Genomic DNA, 6,577 nt, shown 5'->3' with positions numbered 1-6,577 from the left:
AATATACGTACTTATTCATCTAAGCAGAATAAGCAATCCCAAAATATAAAAGTGAGCAATAATAATGAGAAATAAAAGTGAGAAATAATAACCTGTAAAAGCCACAAGAAATATTACCCCATAAAATATATCTTCAAGACTAACCCATCAGCACTTAAATTTGCAATGAAGAAATCTTCGAGAGATTTAGGTTGTGGCTTTTCTAGATGGAAGGGAATCCTAATTTGCTCACATGGTTAATTGATTATGGGATAATTAAAAGGTTTTTTGAGCTGGAGGATAATAAGATGGTTAAAGTGGTAATTTGTCGAAAGTCAGAATTGCTTCAATCAATACTCCCCGTTTCATTAAACACCTTTTGAGCTGGAGGATAACAAAGACGAAGTCGTTTGTGCTGCAAAAAATTGAAAACAAAAAACCCAGGTCATCTTCCTCGTTTTGAAACCCCTTGCAACACACCTCAGATGCAGAGCCTTGGGACCAGCAGAGGTGCATAATCCAGCCTCTTCACAGGATTTCCGGCAAGGGGAGGCGCAACTGCACCTCCTTGCGCCTCTGTAGGTCCGCCTCTGCATGTGTAGCTCTCTTCTGTTTTTTTTTCTTCTTTGTTTCCCTTCAATCCCTTCCAAATATTTCAACAACCTTATCATTAATTCCAAGATTTTTTGTCTGTTTCAAATGTCAGTATAATAATAATAAAAAGTTCTAAATATGATCAAGAAAATATATTGAAAAAAGAGGGCTTATTATTATTTTTTTTGGTAATAAACAAAGGTTTATAATTTACCCCCAAAAAAAAAATTTAGCCCACGAATTTGGCCTATGCCATTTTCAACTCCTGGGTCCGTCTCTTAGAGCAACTCCACCCATTTGCCCTTGGCCATGGCAATGGGGGAGCTAGGGCAGCCACTATTCACGTGAATAGTGGTTGTCCTTGCAAATAGTATTTTGTGTTTCCACCCATTGTCATGGTTAAGGGCAATTACTATTCAGTTTTTTGTTTTTTTCACAAATTTTTTAATGAAAATAATTAATTTAGATAAGATTTTCGGATAAGATTTCCGGGTTCCTACGTGTCAAGACTATTCATAATCGGATAAAATTTCCGGATAAGATTTTTGGGTTCAAATTTCGGATGAATTTCAAAATTCAAAATTCAGATAAATTTGGATTCAAATTTCGGATGAATTTCAAAATTCAAATTTCATACAAATTTGGGTTCAAAATTCGGATGAATTTCAAATTTCAGATAAGATTTTCATCCAATCAAATCAAGCCACGTGGCATATCTATCTTGCCAAAATTTTCTAGAAAACCATAGGCTGAGCTCATACCTCTCACACCATATCTTTCTATATTTTCATTTCTCAGAGTTTAGAATTCATACTCCATTCATTCTCAATGGAAGATTTTATGAGATGCTTGGAGAGGCAAGAGCGAGAAACAAATGAGAGAAATCGTAGAGCAGATGAAATCAATGAGTTGCAGAGACAAGTCGATGAACAAGTTGTCATAGCAGTGGCTTTGCAAGATGAAGAGAACCAAGGTCGCCGCTGTGGTTCACAAGTGGCCGCCACCAGAATATGGACAGACATAGGCATTCTCGGGGTAAAAATCTATTGGAAGATTATTTTATCCAAACTTCTTTGTACTTTGATGTTGATTTTCGAAGGCGATTTAGAATGCAACCTCATTTGTTCAATAAAGTCATGCATGATATTTGCAATTATGATGCATACTTTGTTCAAAAGTGTGATGCTGGGGTTTTGGGGCTTCTTCCATAGCAAAAGCTTACAGCTGTTATACGAATGTTGCCTATGGAGCATCTGCTGATCAGGTGGATAAGATTGCCCAGATGGAGAAGTCCACTACGTTGGAGGCTTTGGTAAGATTTTGTCAAGCTGTTGAAACTCTATACACTAGGGACAACTTGCGTAGACCTACTCCCAGGGACCTCCAACGGCTTCCATAAAAAGCCGAAGCTCGAGGATTTTCAGGAATGATTGGTAGTATCGACTGCATGCACTGGCAATAGAAGAATTGCTCAACTGCCTTGCAAGGTGATTACGGAAATAGAAAAGGCCAAAAAAGTATCATCCTGGAAGCCGTTGCTTGCTTCGACACATGGGTTTGGCGTGCCTTCTTTGGAGTTGCCGGATCCCAAAATGACCTCAACGTGTTGGGTCAATCCCCGGCCTTCAACGATGTATTGAGAGGCCAGGGCCCTAATATCACCTATCAAGTCAACAATATAGTGTACCAGACGGGGTATTATCTAGCTGACGGCATCTACCCGAGGTGGATCACTTTTGTCAAATCCATTCCGAATCCCCGATCCCAGAAGCAAAAATTATTTGCTACCTATCAAGAAGGATACAGGAAAGATGTTGAAAGGTGTTTTGGCATCCTTCAAGTTCGGTAGTTGATTATTCGAGGTGCACCCCGTATGTTTGATGAGGAGATCCTCAGAAGCATTATGATGACTTGCATCATCCTCCATAATATGATTGTGGAGGATGAGTACGATTATGATGCTTTAGAGGTCTACGAACCGGATCCAATGAATACGGCCTTGACACGGATTTATGAAAGGCCCATGGGGCCAAGTGGAGAACCGTTTGAGCCGGAACCGTTGGTGAGGGATGGTCGTTTCATGACCCAGATGATAGATCGATATACAGAGATGCAATCTTCGTATATTCATGAAATGCGTCAAGTTGACTTGATTGAGCATCTATGGGCAGTGAAAGGCAATGAAGATGAATGATGGAGCATAGATGCTTTGGTTATGTTTTATTTAGTTATGGTTTGGTTGTGTTGTTTTTTTATTTATTATGGTTTGGTTGTGGTTTGTTATTATTATTGTACCTTGTTTGTATTTTTTTTTTTTAATTTTGTTTTGTTTGATGTATGGAATATGTTGAATAAAAAGGTATTTTATTGAATGCTTTGTTTATTAAATAAAGAAATCCAATACAAGTCATTAAGAATTACTACTACTAAAATAAAATACATGAATTACAACAACTTTAATAGAAAACATGAAAAATACAAATACATAAAAGGTATGCCAACTAATTTAATGATTTCCATCATTTAACCAATCCGTGTTGCTAGGCCCATCATCCCGGAAAAGTCTTCTTCTCATAACATCCCTTCGTTCTAGCTTCCAAAATTGTTTTGTTTCAGGGGACATATGACTTGTATCCATCGTCATGGTTTTTCGATTCGCCTTGTCCATATCTTTTTTGCGCAAATACTCCCTTTCTCGTGCATACTCGGCTTGAATTGCCATCCCGTTATCTTGGCGTTTCTGCTCCATTTCAATTCTTATGTCGTTCTGCCTTGCAATTTCCTCCAAAAACTTTGAATTATTATTGTTTGAATTACCCGATTTCTTTGCCTTCGCAGCCTTTCGGCTAATGGGCCTCTGCTCCTTTTTGATGGGTGAGTCTTGACGCATAGGGAATCGAGAGGTGAATTTGATGTCATTGAATCACGGAGTGGCGTCTCGTTTAACACAACGGCGGGACCCGTCGGAATAATTATGAAGCGTTTGCAATATTTCACCACCTCCCAACATTCATGATGGTTGAAACTTTTTTTGCCACCCCCGATTGCACCGAACCACATCTGTGCTTAAATCATCTATTTAACAAAAAAATGGAAATGCAAGAAATATTTAAAATATATTGGATATGCAAGTAACAAAAAAAAAATAATGGAAATGCAATTAACCTTACAAATAAATTAGAAGTGCAATAAAAATTAAGAAACAATTGGAAATGCAAGAAATATTAACAACATATTGAAAATGCAAGAAATATTAACAAAATATTGAAAATGCAAGAAATATTAACAAAATATTTAAAATGCAAGAAATATTAACAAAATATTGAAAATGCAATAAATATTAATAAAATATATATATATATATTAGGAGATTAAACTTAATAAAATGAAAATTATAAAATACTTACCTCGTTAGTACGATTTTCCCCACTTCTATAGTTGTCCATCGCTTTTGCCAAGGCATCTCTCCATTTTTCCAACTCTTTATTGAGAATTTTCCACCTACTAGATAATGTCATCTCCGTACAAGTCGACCCCGGAATTTTTTCACAAAATTCGGCATGAATTTTCTTCCACATATGAAAAAATTTCATCTCATTGCCGGACATGGGACAATGACAAACTTGGAGCCAAGCCTCACACAAGGAAACATCTTCCATGGTGCTCCAAGCCCCTTCGGTTTCGATAGAAGAAGCCATAAAAATAAGAAATAAAAATACAAGGTGAAAGATAGGAAAATATTGAGTAAAGAGTGAATAATAATAGAAGTACAATAAAATGTATGAGGATTGGTGTTGAAAGTGAAGAGTATTGATAGGTATTTATAGAATATATATATATATATCAGAATTTTTTAGAATTTTTTTAAAAAAATTTCGATTTTTTTTCATAATTTTATTGCCCAAAAAATGCCAGCCGTTGGATTGGATTCGAAGAAGCAGATCGGAGCGCTGGGGGCGTGACACGTGGCTTCTGTCCGTTGGAGGTTGCGTCGCGCTGACGTCACAACACGCTGGCTCGACCTCGGGCTGAACTGACCTTCGGGTCAGCCCGACTTCGTGGGACCCACTCCAAGCCCGGGCTTAGGCTCACCGCTGGAATGAGATTTTTTTTTCCCCCCAGCCTTGGGCTCAGCTCATTGCTAGAGTTGCTCTTAAAGCTCCTCAAAATTCTCCCTGGTTTTTAAGCCAATTATTTTTCTGGTTTAATCATTGATTTATAATCAAGATTTGTATGAAATTGTTGATGCAAAGACTAAAGAGGGGCGGTGAATGAGTCTAATTTTTTTTCCACGTCAGAAAAGGCCTCCGCCAAGATTGCGAGGATGCCGGAATCCGCCAACTAGAAGATGCAGACTTCGTAAAATTTTAAGCAATTTGATATTGTTCTTGATTTTTAAGAACAATAGACCAACAATTTCACTTAAAAACCACAAAAACTATGAAGAAAAATGGCTTTAAGAAATTTGCAGAGTTCAAAGAATAAAAATTCATAGAAATACGGAAGAAATTTAATGACATCTGATTTCTATCAAAACCTCGAGGATGAGGTGACGACGCTAATAATGCATTTTACTTTCATGTCGATGTGTCAATATTCGGTGAGGTGTTAGAAAACTATTAGTCCGTAGTACCACGTCAGCTATACTACGGTAGCAGTCCATAGTTTCAATTATATTGGGTATGTCATGTCAGTCCCGATCTCTTGGACTACATGGGTTCAAGAGATTTGTAGTCACTCACCGTTGGATGTAAATTCAACGATGAACTCACTCTTGCACTCCTTTTAAGAAACTTTTTTGAATCATTGGATTAATATCCAACGGTGAGTGACCATAAATCTCTTAGACCCCTGTAGTTCAAGAGATCGGGACTGATGTACAGTCCTGATCTCTTGGACTACAGGGGTCCAATGTCACATCCTGGGATCAACTCTGCCGTAGCACGATATTGTCCGCTTTGGACCCCCCTTCTCTGGCCCGCACGATTTTGTTTCTGGGAGCTCACGAGCAACTTCCCAGTGGGTCACTCATCCTGGGATTGCTCTGGCCCCCAACTCGCTTGACTTCGGAGTTCCTACGACTCCGAAGCCAGTGAGCTCTCAAAAGGCCTCGTGCTAGATAGATGCGGGTGTGCACATATAAGGCACATCACCTCCTCTCCGTTGGTTGATGTGGGATCTTACAATCCACTCCCCTTAAGGGCCCGACGTCCTCGTCGGCACACTCGCACCACACGGCAAAGTGGCTCTGATACCAAATTGTTACATCCCGGGATCAACTCCGCCGTAGCACGATATTGTCCGCTTTGGGCCCTCCTTCTCTGGCCCGCACGGTTTTGTTTCTGGGAGCTCACGAGCAACTTTCCAGTGGGTCACCCATCCTGGGATTGCTCTGGCCCCCAACTCGCTTAACTTCGGAGTTCCTACGACTCCGAAGCCAGTGAGCTCCCAAAAGGCCTCGTGCTAGATAGATGCGGGTGTGCACATATAAGGCACATTACCTCCTCTCCGTTGGTTGATGTGGGATCTTACAATCCACCGAGATTTCCCCAAAACCGGGGCGAATCCCGTCTTTGTTCCGGCATCTTCCGATGCAGGGCCCACTTACTAGAAACCGAGACTCTTTACCAAAATTTTGGCAGAGTCTCCCCTGTGAATTGAACAAACCAACTAAATTCAACCTGCACAAAAATACAGAATAATCCCAACCAGCAGCATGAGCATGGAAAATAGGTAGAAATTCATACCTTACTCGTCAAATTTGGAGAAGAAATGAGGGAGAACGAGCGATTTGAAAATCTGTGAAAACCGACTCGTTTTTCTGCAGATTCTGGCGATCATGGCGGCTGCCGAGGTCGGGGATGGAGCGGGATGGAAGGAGGAGGAGCTGGCGGTTCTTTTGGGACCGGTACCACCCCAAACGGTGGTCGGAGCAAGCGGTGGCGACGGTAAAACCGTCGCCGATGTGCGTACGGGAGGGGAGGGAGGCGCGCACAGGAGGAGA

The sequence above is a fragment of the Prunus persica genome, chromosome G7 (assembly GCF_000346465.2).
Source record: "Prunus persica cultivar Lovell chromosome G7, Prunus_persica_NCBIv2, whole genome shotgun sequence".
Classification (NCBI taxonomy): Eukaryota; Viridiplantae; Streptophyta; class Magnoliopsida; order Rosales; family Rosaceae; genus Prunus; species Prunus persica.
Note: the sequence above shows the minus strand (reverse complement) of the source record.